Source organism: Marmota flaviventris, chromosome 1 (genome assembly GCF_047511675.1).
Source record: "Marmota flaviventris isolate mMarFla1 chromosome 1, mMarFla1.hap1, whole genome shotgun sequence".
Lineage (NCBI taxonomy): Eukaryota > Metazoa > Chordata > Mammalia > Rodentia > Sciuridae > Marmota > Marmota flaviventris.
This window is the reverse complement of record NC_092498.1, coordinates 108,163,456-108,179,532: the sequence shown is the minus strand read 5'-3', so window position 1 is coordinate 108,179,532 and position 16,077 is coordinate 108,163,456. Positions and strand designations below refer to the sequence as shown.

At 37.8% G+C, this 16,077-nt stretch overlaps 1 protein-coding gene and 1 pseudogene across 8 annotated transcripts in view; both read left to right on the top strand.

The window, feature by feature from the left end:
* The window catches only part of Cobl (cordon-bleu WH2 repeat protein), a 282,502-nt gene that overhangs the window by 156,760 nt on the left and 109,665 nt on the right, over positions 1–16,077 (top strand). The gene's annotated exons all lie outside the window — the stretch shown is intronic.
* Positions 5,558–6,218, top strand: LOC114103645 (dimethyladenosine transferase 1, mitochondrial pseudogene; annotated as a pseudogene).

The window sequence follows — 16,077 nt, the reverse complement described above, 5'->3', positions numbered from 1 at the left end:
CACCTTTTTTTTTTTTTTTTGTTAATTTTTTTTTATTGGTTGTTCAAAACATTATAAAGCTCTTGACATATCATATTTCATACATTAGATTCAAGTTGGTTATGAACTCCCAATTTTACCCCAAATACAGATTGCAGAATCACATCGGTTACACATCCACATTATTACATAATGCCCTATTAGTAACTGTTGTATTCTGCTCCAACTTCACCTTTTTTAACATGGGAATTCTCACACAGGGAATGTTTGAAGCAGAGGAGCTTACTTATTTATCCATCACTGACAGGGAAGACATGTGTTTTCTGTGTAAGGGTCAAAACTCACATATTAAATACAGTTATACAAATCCTGATGGAAGAATTTCTTCTTGCTTCAATATTAACAGCTCGCTAGATTGTGGGGGTGATGGATATTAGGGATTGGACCCAGGGACACTTTACTGTTGAGCTACATCCCCACCCTTTTTTATGTTTTGTTATCAGACAGGGTCTTGCTATCTTGCCTAGGACCTTACTAAGTTACTGAGGCTGGCATTGAACTTGCAATCCTCCTCCCTCAGCCTTCTGTTTTGTTGGGATTACAGGCATGTGCCAATGTCCTTGGCTCAATGAATTTTTTAATAGGATGGTTTCTTATTGCTGTCAGTGCATGGAGCTCTTTCTCAATAGTCCATTCTGTTTGTTCTGAAGGTAAAAAAAATACAGTTAGAACATCTGGCAGAAATGGTATAAAATTGGTTCACCTTCATACATGGTATTTTGTTAAAAAACTGGCAAGAAATCCCTAAAAAAATAAATGCCAAATGTTATCTTTGATATAAGGAGAGCAACTAAGAACAGAGCAGGGAGGAAGAGCATGAGAAGAAATTTAACATTAAACAGGGACGAGAGGTGGGAGGGAAAGGGAGAGAGAAGGGAAATTGCATGGAAATGGAAGGAGACCCTCATCGTTATACAAAATTACATATAAGAGGAGCTGAAGGGAAAGGGGGAAAAAAAGACAAGGGAGAGAAATGAAGTACAGTAGATGGGGTAGAGAGAGAAGATGGGAGGGGAGGGGAGGGCAGGGGGGATAGTAGAGGATAGGAAAGACAGCAGAATACAACAGACACTAGTATGTAAAAACATGGATGTGTAACCAATGTGATTCTGCAATCTGTATATGGGGGGAAAATGGGAGTGCATAACCCACTTGAATCAAATGTATGAAATATGATATGTCAAGAGCTATGTAATGTTTTGAACAACTAATAAAAAAAACTGGCAAGATATTGTAAGGGATGTTAGGCTCTTGTTCTATGAACACTCTTCTCTTGATGGAACTATTAAATAAATGAAGTAATTTCATCTGGCTTTCTAGTTCCAAAGATATGTAAACTCAACAAGTCTGAGACTCATATTAAACTCATATTAAAAGGTATGAAGTACCAAAGTCAAATATGTTGTAAATATACCTACCAAATGTAACTTAAATGTGGATATCTGTCCATTCTCTGCCTTCTTTCTTTATTAGCTCCATCTAATTTCCAAAACTCAGTTTATATGCTCATATAGTTTATGAGACTTCACAAGTCTTGAGGGGATGAAGAATAAAACAAATAGGATTCTTTTGGGTCTAGTCAAATTGTGTTTGGGCCTCCATTCTACAAATAATAATTGTGTCATGTAAACTATAAATGCTCCAAATATAAAGTATATCTGCCTTTTTAGTAAATTAACCAAACTAGCTCAAAACTATGTATTTGAATTTGTACTGATTTCTTTTGGAATAAACAGCCAAATAGAGGTTTTGTTTATATTCTAAGCTGTGGAAACATAAACACAACATTTGTGACAGTACAGAACAATCATTTTTAAAATGCTGGGGAAGAGGAGGTGCAGAGGAGTGTCTCTGTTGTTTGGGAGATGGTGAAGGTGAGGACGGCATTGTGTCCAGGGGCATGGGAGGAAATTGAGCTCTTTTCCAATACAAACTTTCGTGAGAACCTGTGGCGTCTCGCCTCCCAGTGTAGAGCCTGTGAAAACAGGCCACGAGGGAAGTTCCTTGGTAGAAATAACAGGGCGGCTGATCCTGAGAGTGTGCTGTGGAAGGAAATGGCAGCTATTTTAGTTGCTTAGCATCTACCTTTTGTTTATGGATCATTTCCGCTCTGATACTTGTGGTTAAAGAAGCAAGTGTTGGTTTGAAGGAGATTAGATTCTTATCTATTTTTAGTTGTCACTAGAGTGTGGCATTTTAGGGAGGACTTCTTTGATAAAATGAGAAGTGAGCTGGCTGCTTTCCTGCACATTGACATTTTCATGGCTTGGAGGGAATGGAAAGCTGGGCCTTGTGTTATAGAGTCACACTGTTTCAATATTATTCTCATCCTCATACAACCTGTGCTGGCCGGATAATGTCCCTCTAACTTCGGAAGGTGTGTTTTAACACTTATTTCTCTGAAGTATACTTTGACATTTGTAGAACTTTCCTGTCAATGTGACCTCTGGTGATTTTAATTATATTTTAGGAAATAAAATGTGTTCAGGTGAATCTGAGACTTAGGAAACTACTTTCACATTTGGGTATTGTAAGCTGCAGACTTCATTCTGACATCTCACATGGCTCCAGAAAGATTGGGCAGCACTGATTTGCAGATGCTGTGCTTCTTTTATTGACTGACCTCTGGCTGAATCCAGACTGTCCCAACAGTATTGAGCATAGCCTTGCTTGTTGGATGTGGACAGGATACTGGGAGGACATAGGCTTTGCTTTGATCTGAATCCCAGTCTCCACTAAAACTAACCTGTACAATCCTGAGGAAGTTACTTACCCTCTAAGAGCCCCAGATTATAGGGGCTCTTAGAACTTTTAGTCTCTGTTGCCAGCATCCCCTAACATGACCCCCAGTAGTTCATATCCTCATCTTGAGTGCACTGTGATTTTCAGCTTGTTTCTATCTATAGAATATAGAAAAGGTGTTTGAATCTCTTGCCCTTGATGACATTTTTAAAAATATTTTTTTTTAGTTGTAGATGGACACAATACTTTTACTTATTTTATTTTTTATTTGGTGCTGAGGATTGAATTCAGGGCCTCACATGTGCGAGGCAAGCACTCTACCACTGAGCTACAACCCTAGCCCCACTTGGTGACAGTTTATTTTATAGGTTCTACCTTAACAGACTGGAAGGAGACTCTTTCTGCTGACATCAGAGAATCAAGCTGTCATATTATTAACTTTGAAAAGGGCCATGTGCGAGGAAAATGCTGGTGGCCTCTAGGACCTGAGGAAGCCTTCAATCCATAGTTGGTTAAATGCCAGGACCCTTGTCCTATAGCTGCAATGAAAGGAATTCTTCCAGCAATCTCAATGAGCTTTCCCAGTCGAACTTCCAGATAGGAGTGCATCCCAACTCACACATGACTACAGCCCTGTGAGACCTTTAGCAGAGGCCTTAGATCAGCTGTGCCTGGACTCCTGACCCAGAAAATTATGAGATAATGGGTGTATGTGTGCACACGCACACATATGTGCACGTGCATTTAAACTACTGAGTTTATGCTAATTTGTTATGCATCATTAGAAAGTTAATACAGTACTCACTGAATTACATGTAGACTCAAGAAAATAATCCATGGTCCCCAACTCTTCTGGCTTGAAAATTCAGAGTCAGAATTCAGGAGAACCATCAGCCTATGGAAATGGAGAAAATACTAAAAAGAAGAGAGTCAGGTTCATAAATTCTTTAGCTAAATTCTGCCCAGATTAGTGGCTAATCCTTGAATCTTACATGAAAGGGACAGGCTTTAAGCAGCCAAGCTAAGGACAGGAGAGTTAAACTGTTTAGCCAACCAAGAAGTAGTATTTTAAGTGTGAAACCAACCAGCTAACTGCCTGCGAACAAAAAAGAATTACCAGCTCACATTTACGGCAAGGCTACTGTCAAAAAAAGAGAAGAAAAGAAAAGGAAATATTCTTTACTTTTCAGAATATAAGAGAAACTAGCATCTCCTAAGGATAATATTCACAGTGTCTAGGATACAAGGCAAAACACAAAGAAGCATCAAAATGTGAACCATTTCCAAGGAAAATGACAGTCACCAAAAATTAACCTTTAGATGACCCAGATATTAGAATTAACAAATACGAATCTTACTATAGCTTGTAACTATGGTTAATGACAGAGTAGAAAATTATTTTATAATAAAGGAAAAAAGAGAAAAATCTCAGAATTAATAAGAACTACAAAAAAGATTCTAAAATGGAAAAGCATAATATTTTATATAAAAATTTCATGGGTATATTTAACAACAGTATGTAAGCAGTGAAGTTGAAAATAGATCAAAATTAAAATCTTCAATTATGAGAAGAGATTAAAAAAAAAAAAAACTATTGAACCCCAAAGACCTATGGAGCATTACCCAAAGGCTTGGTAGTTGTCAGTAGAGTCCCAGAAGAAGATAAGAAAAAAATACTTGAAGAAACAAAGGCAAAAATTTTCAAAGATTTTGTGAAACAATTTATATGTTCAAAAGTTTAATAAATCCAAATAAAAACGAATAAAGGAAAACTATGTCACCAAGATACATTACAGTGAAATTGCTTAAAAGCATATGTAATGAGAAAATCTTATAAACAACCAGAGAAAGTTATAAATTATACAGAGCAACAACATTTTATAAACTGTTTCCATCGGAAACAACTGAAGGCAGAAGGCAGTGAAAAACTTTCAGGTGCTAAAAGATCCAAACAACCATAGATTCAGAAATCTATATCCAGCAAAAATGTCCTTCATGGAGAAGGCAAAATGAAGACATTTTCAGATAAAAGAAAAATAATCCATCGCTATCAGAGCTCCACAAAAGAAATATAAACGGGGAACTTTCAGGTGGAAAGCACAGTATAGTAGGTGGATAATTGGACTCTCGGAAAGAAATGGAGAGCATTCAAAAGGTAAATCATATTCTGGGTAAACATAAAAGATTAGTTCTCCTCTTCATTTCTTCTATAAATGTTTGCTTAAAAAAGATTACAATTTTCCTTTGGGATTTAAAACATATGTAAACATAATATATATGACAGTTACTGCACAGAGCATGGAGAGACCTCATGATAGCCATGTGTCCACGCTTGATATAGAGTGTTGTAATTAATCTTAGTGGACTGTAGAAGTTAAACAATCTTCAGAGCAGTCATTAGATAAAATAATGAGAAGAGTCACAACTTAAAAAAAAAAGTGGATAATTTTTTTTAAAATACAAAGGCAAAGTGGGGGCAAATGAACAAAATAAATAAATAAAACAAGCAGAATACAATAAAATAGTACCTAAATACACCCATACTAATAATTATATTTCTTGTTAGTAGTCTAAATACTCCACCTAAAAAAAAAAAAGAGATTGTCAGAATGCATAAAATGTTATTAGAAACCTGTTTTAAATAAGACATGGAGATTAGTTAAAAATGAATGGGTAGAAAAAGAAACTAGATAAACCATACATTTAGGAAGACTGACATGGCTATATGGATAGCATATAAAATATACTTTAAGAAAGAGTGTTATCAGATTTTAGAATGGAAAAGGTGCAGGTGGTATTTCCAGGGGCTGACTCATTGCTACCTCCAGAAACTCAGCACTTCTCCATTCAAGAAATTATTAAGTTGTTCAGACTATAAGCAGAGAAGTGGTTTTCCTAGACGCTTCTCCTGGATTTGAGGTTGACAGATAAAAGTGTAAGAAAAACTGGCAGTTTGACAAATGCTTATGTTTATGAAGTGGGCCCTTGGCCAGGGAGAATTGAAGGATTCATTCTCCATGCCAGTGTTGCCGAGCTTCATTGAAAAGGACACTCTACTTGTTCCTGGACTGCAGATGCTTTTCGATGCAGCACCCATAAAACTGAGATATGTCCACAGAAATATGTTGACATTTAAGACAGAAAAGACTTTTTCAGAGTAGTAAAAGACAGTGTGTGGGGGTTGATCTTCCAAGTGTACACATTTTTGGAAACCTAAGTTTAATTGTGTGAATGTCCACTAATGCTCAAGTGGCTTGAAAATATTTCTTGCAAAGATGGTCTTTTATTATTGTAGAACTCAGATGGCTTTGACTTTTCAAAAGGAAATGGCAAAGAAACTTACAGCTAGTACAAAAAGCAAAGGAATTGACAGAATTAGAGGGAGAAATAGAAAAACTAACTGTCACACTGGAAAATGGCAAACTCAAATAGAATAGTGTTTCAGAACAGTTTATTATTATTAAACAAAATAATAATAATAATCAGTGAAGAGATAGAGGATCTGAATGATGCTAGCAACTTCCAGTTTGAATGAAATTCATAGACCAATATACGTAACAAGTACAAAATGTACCTTCTTTTTTGGTACAAATATGCTGTGTTCATGAACAAAGCTCAATACATTTAAAGGATTTAAATATATGAAGTATTAAATTAGATATCCACAGTAGTAACATGTCTAGGAAAACCCCAAACATTTAATAACTAAATAACACTTCTAAATAACCCAAGCTAAAGAAGAAATTACAAAACAAATTACAAACTATTTAAAACTGAATGGAAATGAAAATATAGCATGTTAAAATTTGTAGAATGCATCTACAGCAGTGCTGAGAGGGAAATTTATAATTTTAAATGCTATATTAGAACAGAAGAAAGGTTAAAAGTGTGTGATTCCACCTTGAGATAAAAAAGTAGAACAAAATAAAAACAAATTTATTACATGAAATGAACAAACTTATTGAACAATAGAACATATCAAAATTGACATAAGCTGAAACCAAAAAATATCTGAATTGCATGTTGAGTACTGTGGTAATAGCAATTGCAGTGAATATTTATCATTAATTCATTCAGCCAAATATTTTGAGTGCCTGTTATGTGCCAAAGAGGAGAGCTAAGATTATTCAAATGGAGGTGGTGTTGAGGTATAGAAAATAGAAAGTAAAGAAGTAGAGACATGTAATAGTAAATACTACCATGATAAAAGGAAACTCAGTTGAAGGTATTATTAACAGTGATATAACAGTGTGGCAGATTTTATTAGAGATTTCCTTTCTGTGCCAAGAACTAAATGCTTGGAATAAGTGGCCATGTGACACCCCCAGGAGAGCCAATTCCAAGCAGAGGAACCCCACTACAAAGGCTGAAAATCAGGATAAACTTGGGTTCAAGGACTGGTGGACATAGTGTTTGTCAGAAATTTTACAGGGTTAGACTTTTCTTTTTTCTTTCTTTCTTCTTCTTCTTTTTTTTTTTTTTTTTTGCTACATGCTAGATGAAAAAAAAAAAAAAAAGAAAAGAAAAGGGAAGGTGATTCTGTTTTTTTTTCCTGTATTTGACCTCTTTTCTTTCACATCTTTGATTTGAAAAGATCTTCACAAACATTTCTGTGACAAGAGGAGAACTTCATGAAAATATTTAATAGTTGTATATATCACTGATGCAGACCAGGTTATGGAAATTGTTTGTTAGGGCCATGGAATACTTAATGACATTGTCCACAGCTATATGACATTATCCACTGCTGTATGCATTTCCTTCAAATAGGAAAATGCATTAAAATTATACTGAGCCTTGCTGAGCATTTTCTTAATGCCTCCTTGTGAACAAATTATGGCACTGCATTAGTAGAAATAACGTATGGTTCCTTTTTGAACTGCAATAAGTATAATATAATAAGTTTTGTGTAAAACTCTCCAGTATTGTAATCTTATAGAAGTAGTGTTAGTGTGGCTTTCTGACTAACTAGGATTTATTTCATTATTTAATTTTTCTCCAAGTGTGAGGTTTTTGTTTTGGAAAATGCTCAATGCAGAACACTATTTCTGGACTTGGAACACATGAGAACCAGCCCTCAGACCTTTACTATGTACATCACTGAGTGTTGGGAAGATCAGATAGAAAACCCCAGAAAACAGGCACATCTACCAGTGTTGCTCTTTGCATTTTGTTTGTCCTACAACTGAAGAGGTCAAAGAGCAACATGTGTCTAGATTTAGGTCATATGGTAATATTTCAACCCTATCATGGGCTCTTAATTATTTTTAGACAATAAGTGTAAAATATACAGACTTAGGTTATGCGGAGAAAAGCACACTTGATACCAACAAATTAAAGTTTGTTTCATATTTGTAGTTAACTGAAACATTGCTAGTAAACTAGAATTGCTGAGAATAGCAAATAACACATTTTTGGTTTAGAAAAGAAATTACTTTGAATAATATTGAAAAGGACTGATTTCTTTATAAAGAACTCATTCAACCATAGAAAAAGTCTTGCTTCAAAATCTATTATTTTGGTAGATAGAACAACAACAAAAGAAACACAATATTCTTTATAGGTGGTGAGTGTGTGTGTGTGTGTGTGTGTGTGTGTGTTTCTGTTCAGCCTTCTATTTTGCTAAGGAACAAAAAAAAGGAGACACTTTGGCAACTTTGACTTAGGGATTGGGGTTAAAGTAAAAACTTCCCATCACTAAAAACTTTTTAATAAAATATGCTTTGTAACAGAGGATAGAATGTTATCGGAGAGAGATTAGACAAAATTAGGAGTGTGAGGATTGAAATCTACCAAATTTTGCTATGTCTATGTATGATAACACAATGAATCCTCTTTTATATATCATTATAATGCTAATTAAAATTAAAATAATAATAGAACAGAGTTCAGTAGAATAGAACAAGTAGATCAGGGGGAAGGAGGTGGGGAGAAAAAGGGAAGGTACAGAGGAATGAGATTGATCAAATTTTGTTATGTGCATGTATGAATATAACATAATTAATCCCACTATTATGTGTAATTCTAGTGCACCTATAAAAAATTAGAAAAGTCTGATTTCTTAATGGAAATTTTATAACTAATAACAATGGTAGTTCATAAAAGTTTTTATTTTTTATTACATATTTCTAATAGTCAATAGAATAATAAAACCTTATTAAGTATGGTTCATACCTTATTCCCTTCATATATTCTCAGTATTCATTTGCACTTGATACATCTTCCTGTGTCATTCTCTTAAGACTATTGCTAGAATCCAATACCTAAAATTAACAAAACTTGTGATGAAGCATAGATGTTGTAAATAAGCTGTCATCCACTGGAAGTCTATGCCTAGTTGCAGGGGAACCAGTACCTCCCTAGGGAATGTTACTGTGTAGAGTAAATGCATTTCACAGACTAGATCTGTGCCAGGGACTCTTTATGATTTCTTCAAGCAGCTTAAAATGTTTGCATCGCCCACATCTCTTGGAAGAACTATAATATTAATAATAATCATAATATTAATCATTATATTAATAATTCATGTTTGCTTTTAGGAGTTTTTGTATTTTCATTTGGATTGGTGCATACATAAGGAGTATAGTGTTGGGGGATTATCTAGCGAGTGTCTGAAACTTTTTTTTTAAACATTTATTTTTTAATTGTAGGTGGACACAATACATTTATTTTATTTTTTTTATGTAGTGCTGAGGATCGAACCCAGGGCCTCACTCATGGTAGGCAAACACTCTTCCTCTGAGCCACAACCCCAGCCCTGAAACTTTTGATACATGCACTGTCATTATGTTCAAAGCAGATGTGGATGAGGGCAACTGAAGCTAATGAGAAACTTGTTCAGGACAAGCCCAAACGTGCCTAAATTGTGTGGCCTCAACCTAAGCCCAGGACATTTGTCTTCTTATGCAGGACTCCTCAGCATGGGCTACAATAACATGACACCAGAGGTTCAAAGGAGAGTAGTGGTCCCTCCCCAGGACCTAAACAGGAAAAGGACTTCAACCCTTTGGAAAACTCTGATTGGTGCTCAGGGAAGCAACGGCTAGAAACTGCCTGAAAGTGTACTAATGGATGCCGTGGTTTACACGACCCAGGGAATCCCTGGGTTAATAGGAGGTTTAGGGAGGAAACAGCTCTCCGGTCCTTTCTTATCTCTGGATTACCCGTGGAGATAATGTCATATTAATAAGTAGTTTTTAAGTTACTCTTTATTAATGAAATTATATTTTTTAATGGCCCAAATCAGGAATTCTCTGTAGATCTTGCTTCCCAATTTTCTTTTGGGGAAAAAAATCCACAGAACATTCAGAAAAGCAATCCAATTTCCATAAATGAAAAATTAGAATTAAAGTGCTTATCCACAGCAAGAAAAATTCCTCCATGTACTATGTACTTTGCAACCCAACTCATGGCATTCTGTTTTCTTTTTTCTTATGTTTTTCAATCGTTTTATTGTTTCCAAGCTTAAGCAGTTGATCCTTGTATGATGGACAGTTTTTATTGAAATTGGAATAGACCCCCACCTAAAAATCCCCTGGGTGCAGGATAATATAATAAAGGTGAGCAGAAATTTATGAAGTAAAAAGCAGAAAGGTAGTAGAGAAAATAAAATGAAACAAACTGGTGTTTAGGAGGCCTCCATCTAGAAAGACACACACATACCTTACCATGAAGCTATGGATCATGTAGGTACCCTGGAATGTGGAATACACAGTCATGTACTTTCATGAGATTTGAGATTGAGATGGGATCTTGAAGGATGTGTTGAAGGGCACAGGACAGGACAATACTGATGGGAGAGACCTTGTACACGTTGACATCCAGGTGCTTGAGACCAGCATGAGTTAGGGCTGAATTAAGGAGTGGGATTTTGTGCTGCTCATGAAAGATTCTGTGTGTAGGTATAAGTCAACAGTGATAATGAATAACAGCACCAGTAATACCACCCTGGCTCACAGTTTGTTCCTCTTGGAGTGTTTAACAGACTATAAGGTCTCTACCCTCTTGTTCTCTCTTTCTGTCTCTCTGGAATATTCTCCTTGCCTTTTACAGAGGTGGTACCTTCTCATCATTCCAGGGAAAATCCAGGCCTTTGAAGTGGCTTCTCATGTCTCTCTGTCTATGTCACCATATTAGCTGACCATCATCAGCCCCACAAGGACATGTCACTACCACTTTATGTTTAGTAAATTATGTCCCTTCCTAGTTATCCAATTTCTTACTTCTGCCTTCCTTCACTGAGATGTCAGCTGAGTGGAAAGAGAAATTTGGTGTCCTTTTGGAGACTCCATCTCTTTGTGGAGAAGGGTACCTGGTGTGCAGTCAGTATTTGGTAGAAATTTCAATAAATAACTGAGTGATCAAATCTGACATTACTGGGGCAACCAACTCAGGGAAGGGGGAGACTGAGGAAAGAGGCATTTAGCATAACTCAGGAAGGAAATCTCGCTCAGGGCAGAAGGGAAACCTATGACAGATTTCACACAATAATTGTAGGACTTCAGGAGCAATGTGATAAAGATGTGAGCAAGGGAGAAAGGCCAGTGGCAACTATGAAAAATGTAGCATTTATGGGATATTGGAAAAAAGTCCATAGATCCAGATTCTGATTTGAATAAAGCTGTGGAAGGTTCCTCAGGAATTGCATGTAGAGAGGGCAGCTAGCAGGTCTGCCTGGAGCCCACAGGAGGCACAGACACACAGATAATTGAGAATCTTCTGCATATAGGTAGTAACTGAGGATATAGGAGTGGGTGAAAAACAAAATGGTAAAGGAAGAAGAAAGCAGTCATAGGAGCATTATGCTGTGGGGAAGAGGAATGGGAGTGGGAGGAGAACCTACAGAAACTCATGATGATGTAGGAACTGGATCCACACCATGTAAAGACCAAAAGGGCCATTGGATACAACCATGGGGAAAATAGGGATGTTTCCCCAGGCTGCTACCCTGAAGGGGAGGCCAGATAGCCCAGAAAGCAGGGTGACTTAAGGCCAGGGGAAAAGAAATTGAAGGGGGGAACTTGCCTTGCACTTGGTGGAGAAGGGGAAGACTTTTCTATGTTTGTGTTCACATCAGTGCTAATTGTGTGATATTTCTCTGATGGGAGAGGTGTGAGGGGGTGTCTGTGATTAAAGAGAAGCCGGAAATCCACACGGGAGTTTACACTGAACTCCAAGCCTGGCTCTAGCTCCCCAAAGAGGAGTGAGCTTTGGGAAATCAGCTTTCCTTCAGATAATGGGGTCCTGTGAGGAGAGTGGCTCTTACCCGGGGACCTGTGCTTTTCCTGGCATATGGGGTAGGATCATCTGCTAACAGAGAAATTAGGATAACCGAGGAGGCCATAGGATAGGGATGAATTTTGGAATTTGGAGATAAGGAAAGCAAAGAGAAGACACGAGGAAAAGATTTCTCAACAGTCACTTTGGAAAACTGCTTGCCAGCAACCACTGAACTGGACATATGCATACCCTATGACCCAAGCACCTCCCATTGTGTGCACCTCTAGCACCATCACCAAACCATAAGTGTATTTGTTCACAGTAGTACTATTCACAATAGCCCCAAACCAGATAGCAACCAAATACCTACCTACAGATGGGTGAATAAAGGAGGTTTATTCATGGCAGTAATGCAAATGAACAGCAACAGATGAATCTCTCCAAAAGCAGCCAGACATAGTTATATTAAGTACAAATGTAGCAAAATTAATCTAAATTCTTGCTGCCAAGAAAGTGGTTTCTTTGGGTAACTGTGGGGAAATTGGGATGCTAGCCAAAGCCTCCTTGAAATTATTGGCCACAGTGACCAGGGAAGGACAACAATCCTAGGAGTCCCAAAGACCCCTGATTTCCAGGCATCAGGCAGGATAGAGAGGTGTGGGCAAGGACTTCTGCTTTTCCTATGGAGACAGGCTCTCCTGCTGAGGGATGGTAACATTGTACAGATGATGCTGAAAAGGAAGAAGACACAGTTGGAAGTACTTGTTGGCTCCTAGCAGGAAATTCATTCTCTTGGACTGGGGAATTGTTTCTATTAGTGGGAGATACTGTTAAATACCCTGGCTTAATTTGCACATTGCCACTTCTGTTTATTAAGGAGATTCCCTGCTGGGCTTACATCCTGTATTGGTGCTGCTTTCTAAATTGTCAGCTGTAAGGTCTTCCCTCACTTTCTATGTGGGTGGATGGGAGGGAATCCTGTCCCTTTCCTCTCAGGATTCCTTGGGCTATGATTACTCAGGGTCCTAAGCATGGTCATCATTCTGAGAGGTGAAATATTTGCCCTTTGTCTGTTGGTATCAGTGACTGGCAGCTTTTTTTCTTTCTTTCTTTTTTTTTTTTAACTCACATTGGTGTGAATTTTCCAAGAAAAAGGGATTTTTCCTCATTATTTTCAATTGTAAAACAGATTAAAAACTCTTTTCATATATTTCTAGCTAAGACAATTTTAGCAGAAAAAAAAAATGAACCCTTAACAAATATCTGCTGAAATGGCAAACAATAGGCAATGTGAAGGGAACTGAGACTGGCAAACTCACTGTTAAAATCTCCACCTAGAAGCTGGGAGCACATTAGTGTTCTGTCTTAGGGCATTTTGTACCAAGTCAGGTAGGAAGAAAGTGTTTAAATGCCAACTTTCGTTTCTTCTTATAACTTTCCAGAAAGCATAGCCCGAGTTCTTCTGTCTGAAATTACCAAATATGGTGATGATAGAAAGGGTTTTCCCTATTGCTTTCCTGTGCTCACCTGTGAAAACAACTTTAATTTTAGCTAATGCAATGTGAACAACCAGACAGAGCCATTTAGTTGGCCTGAGTCTCTAGCATTTGGTTAGAAGTTTTTCATCTTTTCACAGGATCCTAAGAATAAAGCAGGATCTGTAAACACTTTATCCATACTGGATTTTCTATTGTAGAAAATAGTCGTTTTATATGGACATAAGGGTAGCAGATAATTCCTAAAATTTTCCCACATCTTGGGTATAGCCTATGATGTGTGGCTTGTTCAGTTCCTGGGAGGACTCTTTTTTGTTTTAATGATTGGAATGGTTTCATTATCAGTTAAATTAGAATTTGCCCTCCATGTTCCTGGATAACACCAGCTGGAATTCCACTTGCCTCATGTGCCATTTAAGCACTCAGATCACTATTACTTTACTTGTGGAGTCCAAAATAAATGGAAGCCTATCCTCTGAGAGGAAGATTAAGTTTTGAAATGAACACTTTGCAGGGATGCCTAAGTCTCAGCATCTGCCACACTGTATATTTCCCTAGTGACTGGTTGAATATATTCTTTATGGTGTGATTTGGGGAAACTGCAAGGTGCTGTGTGCTGCTAAATTTCCCCTATGAGGTCAGCGTAGGACCTCACTGTCTTTGTCTGCCCTCCTTCATTTGCCAGGAGTTATAGTCAATCTTTCACATTAATATTTCCACCTGGTGTCCATCAGGCTTATCTTTAAGCTAGGAAGGAGTTCAGGGACCACAAAGTTGTAGGTCCCTGGGATGATGGCTCAGCTGAACGGGCTGGTGCTGAGCATGCATTCATCCTGGGAAACCCCAGCCTCAATAAATACAATCCAGTAAACCTAAAGCCTACCTACCCAATCATAGGTCAAAGCTAAAGTCTTTCAAGACTTCCTGTTTCCTCATTCTGTTCTTTGGTCCAGAGCTCCCCAACTTGGAACTCTGCTTTATCCTTTTTGCATCTCTACCCTTCTTTTCTTCCCTGAAGTCCTCACTACCTGTCTGGGTTCTTTCATTATTTCTGCATGTGCCCAGAAAATAATCTTGTCATTTGACCATCCCAATACTGGCATCTTGGGCTCAGGGGCAGCTTAGCAGTCTGCTGGAGCACAAAAGTACAGTCTCACAACTTGAGGCTGTCTCAGGGCAGATCCCTCTCCCAGCTGACCCACAGTTTTCACAGCAGCATTTCACCTCTAAGGCCCCCCTTTCCTTAATGCTTTCTCTCCACCCCTGTGGAAAGAAAATGAGGAAGGACACCTCAGCCTCCCAAACCACTCAACTTGCACACTTATCTGTCCCACCTTCATCTTTCTATCAGAGAAACAAATGCTTGTCCTCCAGCTGCAGTCTGCTCCCTTGCCCAACCTCAGTATCCCTTTTTCTTGGGAGACAGCTCTCTCTTTTATGCCTCCTCTTAATTATCTTCCACTACACCTTCACCTCTTAAATGTGGCTGCATTTACCTGCTTGTAGTCATTCACTCAACACGTATTCATTAAGCACCAAATTTGGGTCAACCACTGTGCCAGGCATGGAGAAACCGCAGGTAGCAAAACCCATCTGCTGCCAGTACAAAGTGTCTATTCATCACCTATAACTCCTCCTTTCCAACCCAACCAGTCACAAATGTCATGCCCTCCTTGCTCATCTATTATTCTCAGTGCCAAGTGCATCATCTGACATACAGTAGGTATGAAGCCACCAAATGAGTGCATCTGTCAAAAAAATATTGTTTTAATCATATGAATGCTTTTGGTAACAAGATTCTTTGATCCTGCAGATATTGAGTGAACACCCAGAACAGGTCAGGGAATGTTCCAGGCATTGATGAGAAGGCAGTGAATCCATCACAGCCTCTTACCTCACAGAGGCATATTGAATGGGAAACACACAGGCTGGTCAGGTACTTTCCCACCACTCTTGTCCTTTTTCTAAGCAAGGGTAGTGCAGGAGGTCAGGCAGCAGCCAGTCATGCTGTACCCTTGTTTGTGGCCTTCAGCAATTTACTCGACCCCATCAATTTCACTTTCTTTTACTGTACAGTGAAAGTTACAGCAGTGTTACTTTATGGGGTCATTTCCATGCTTAAGCACATGATGACTCACAGGAAGCCAGTCCTGAGCACAGAGCTTGCCCTTGGCATGTGGTAGGTGTTTAGAAAACTAAGCTATATGCCCGTTGTTATTCTTTCATCAATCAGGGTACATAATGTAGGGTTGGTCTTAGAAATATCACCTAACATTAGCTTTCCAATGTATGCATCCATTTATGCTTCTGTTTTCTTACATATAAAATATAGGAGCTGCAATTTTAGCTCTAAGAATTGTTTCTCCTTCATGTTATTCAACTTATTTTCCTATTTACTTAGCACATATGAATACACATGTGTATATGTATATATACATATATGATGTACATGTATATATATGTATATGTGTGTATATATTATATGTTTATGTATATGTAGATATATATGTATATAATTTTTCTAACAGCATTTGGAGCAGCCAGAGACATTCCTAAGCACTCATTCAATTCTTGAATCAAC